This window comes from Notolabrus celidotus, chromosome 1 (genome assembly GCF_009762535.1).
Source record: "Notolabrus celidotus isolate fNotCel1 chromosome 1, fNotCel1.pri, whole genome shotgun sequence".
NCBI classification, from domain to species: domain Eukaryota; kingdom Metazoa; phylum Chordata; class Actinopteri; order Labriformes; family Labridae; genus Notolabrus; species Notolabrus celidotus.
In genome coordinates, this window is record NC_048272.1 from 5836133 (window position 1) to 5839798 (window position 3666).

Consider the following 3666-nt stretch of genomic DNA (forward strand, 5'->3'; position numbering starts at 1 on the left):
GTTATCCCCCTAAATCGGTGTACTTTTGCTCATGTTGAGTGTAATCCTTGGTATGAAGTAGTCCACTTCCGCTTGTTGTAAACGTTTCTGCTCCATCAACACGTGTTCACATTTTAGAGGTAACAGGCCAACAAACCTCGTCTTCCCTCATTATAAATACTTTAATAGTAAGTGTGTAACAATTTTGCTGTCAAGATAAGGAAACATTCTGAACTGTAGCGTCTTTAAGTTTTATTTCACAAGGTTAAAAAGTGGTTTTACAACGCTGCCGAAACCCGGGATCGAACCAGGGACCTTTAGATCTTCAGTCTAACGCTCTCCCAACTGAGCTATTTCGGCGCGCACACGACCACATGTACTAAATTTTCAATATATAGAAACACTAATATCATAGTTCTATATCTGTGTCTTCTCAGTGTCTGTTTGTCCCGAGCCACGTAACTAGAACTAGCTAGCCGTGTTATGTTAGCAGGAAACACAGCATCCCATTTTTTTTTCCAACTGTGAAATTCAGGAAGAAAATGTCCTTTCAATTATCCTTAGTTTTCTGGCTTTCCACGGAGAGAGCGATACAAAAACGAGGATCCCTGTTGGGAAAGAGGAGAAGATTTAAAACCACAAAGCAAACCCACGTGGTGCTGGACTTGTTCTAGCTAGCTGTTGAACACAAGAGGGCGCCATTGATAACCATTTAACAAACAGTAATTCTCAGTCACCAGACGTCTGTAACATGAAAACAGCAATAAAACATCTTGGAGAGACTCTTCTAAATGTGTGTGTTACACACTTGGACACAAAAAGTGATTTTTCAGGCGTGCATGGGTTGTTTTTTGTAGTTTACTCACTCACACAATTATTCAACAGGCACAAGCACAACGGCGCATCGTAGCTGCGTACAGCACAAACACTTCGGTCCGTTCTCTCAACTGCGCATGTGCACGTGCGCATCCCCAAAAGACCCAAAACTGCTCCAAAGCTGCCCCAAACTGCCTGCTTGAGCCTTGCTCCTCCTTATTATACATTACACATAAGGATAACACACAAATGCCTGTGTACCTGACTACTGCACCATTATTAATTAGAAAGATTATGTATACAATAACAAAATAACAAAAATAAACATTAGAGTGGGGGGGGGGGTGTCAGTGTCCACATCATGAATGACATTATTATAGGTCCCACATGTGTATGAGAGTGAAATCAAAAACGCCACATAAAGAGTTATTATCGCTTTGGCCTTATTCCCTTTTTCACGTCTCAACCCAACAAGATAAGCTTAATGTTCTTGTTCATGAGGCGAGTGTACATTTAAATGTAAAATATTGTTACTGCTACCCAATTCACTTTTCTGTCAATTCTGTTTATGAACACATTTGTAGTCAACATTTCACTCTTACAGTCAATGATTTCACCATGTGTAGAATCTATTATTACACATCCCAGCAATGGGTATTGAAACTAAAGGGCCCCTGAGAGAACTGGTACCAGCATGCACAGCATGTTACTGTAACTCCCTCTTATCAGGCTGCCCCAATAAGTCTCTAAAGACTCTTCATCTAGTTCAAAACGCCGCAGCTCAAGTACTGACTAGAACTAGAAAGAGAGAGCACATCTCTCCAGTGTTAGCTTCTCTACACTGGCTCCCAATAAAATGTAGAATAGAATGTAAAATCCTTCTTTTAACCTACAAAGCCCTTAAAAATCAGGCACCCTCATATCTTAAAGAGCTCATAGTGCCCTATTACCCCTCTTGAACTCTACGCTCCCAATATGCAGGCTTGCTAGTTGTACCTAAAGTCTCTAAAAGTAGTACTGGAGGTAGAACCTTTTGGGGGCGGCAGTAGCTCAGCCCATAGGGTCTTGGCTTGGGAACCGAAGGGTCGCTGGTTCAAGTTCAAGTATGGATGAAGTTTGGCAAGTGGACTGGTGGCTGGAGAGGTGCTGGCTCACTTGCCTGGGCACTGCCGAGGTGCCCTTGAGCAAGGCACAAAACCCCCAACTGCTCGGGGTGCGCTGGTTGATGGCAGCATCCTCACTCTGACATCTCTCCCTAAGCATGTTCACTGCATCTGTGTGCATTTGTATGTATATACCAAAACAATTGTATGTGTAGCATGTCCAAAAATAGCATGAAAAAATTGAATTTCCCCCCTGGGGATTAATAAAGTACCTTTCTTCTTCTTCAGTTATCAGGCCCCTGTCCTTTGGAATCATCTACCAGTCAGGGTCCGGGAGGCAGACACCCTCTCCACTTTTAAGAGTAGGCTTAAAACTTTCCTTTTTGATAAAGCTTATAGTTAGAGCTGGCTCAGGCTTGGACCAGCTTTTGTTATGCTGCTATAGGCCTAGACTGCCGGGGGAACTGTCGCACTGACACACTGGGATCCTAGCTCCCCCCCACCCCCCCCAATCCCTTCATCACTTACTTTAACTCTGCCTGTCCCATTAAAGTTACTAACCATAGACCTTTCTGGAGTCCCTGAGCTCCATTGTCTCGTAGGTCCCTCTGAGCTGCCGTAGATGTCCTCCTGCTGCGGACGTTCTGGACTCCAGCTGATACAGACATGCTGGACTCCAGTGGCAACAGCTTCTACTACTCGTCTCATCACTATCACTTCTCTCTCTTACTCCCCTCTATCAGTCTTTCCAGACCCAACTCGGTCGAGGCATGATGGCTGTCTAACATGAGTCTGGTTCTGCCTGAGGTTTCTGCCTGTTAAAAGGAAGTTTTTCCTCGCCACTGTAACTAAGCTAAATACTGCGATGTGCAATGCTCATGATGGATTAAGGTGGGGTCAGACTGAGTCTTACCCTGTCTTGAAGTTGGGTCTCTGTTCATAATTTGACATAGAGTGGTCTAGACCTCCTATGTTTGTAAAAGTGTCTTGAGATAAGGTTTGTTGTGATTTGGCGCTATACAAATAAAGATTGATTGATTGATGATTGAAAGTCCTGTCATATTACAGCGGCTTCATCCCATCCATTACTGAACTCACACACTGGCCAAAACATTTGTCAAAGTTGCCATTGGTTGAATATCTTGCCGTAAATCATGAAATAGACCCCTTTATTTACTTCAGGACAATTCTGACTTATGACTTGTGTGTTTTTGAGTGACAACCAGATGGGAGCACATTTTCACAGTAAGATAGGCAGAGCTATATTAACTCCTCTTGGACAACTGAGGTAGAAAACAGTAGACCATAGGTTATAAATCTTATAATTCTGCACTTGGTTTTTGCTTTCTTTTTCATTAAACGGTGCTCAGCAGTGACGCAGAGCTGTCTTTTGATTAGTCATATGATGTCTTCATGCTAGCGTCTATGCCTCCAATCTTTTCCCTTTTTTACCCCTAATCCCCCCTATTTTCTGCATCTCATTCTCTCTCCCCCTCTCTCTCCCATTTTTGTTCCAGCGTCATCCCCCAAGGTGACATTCCTTCCTTCACAGACGCTGCAGCTGTTCCTTGCTTTGTTCTGGAGGGCCTGAGTGTGGATAAGAGATGAGAGAGGAGATGCAGACCAGCGGAATAACTAAATGAGGGTGTGAAAGAGGAGGGGACTGATGAGATTGTAATGCAGGATGGAGGTATCTACAGTGTTGATTCACTGCACCAAGCAGTCAGGCAACATTCACACACACATGTGCAGACAGAGTGCTGGTAAA

General features: G+C 43.6%; 1 non-coding gene across 1 annotated transcript; it reads right to left on the minus strand.

Annotated features, from left to right (window-relative positions):
* Positions 1-266: 266 nt before the first annotated feature.
* On the minus strand, positions 267-339 carry trnaf-gaa. The gene has a single exon. It is a non-coding gene; the product is annotated as a tRNA-Phe (tRNA).
* Positions 340-3666: the final 3327 nt, after the last annotated feature.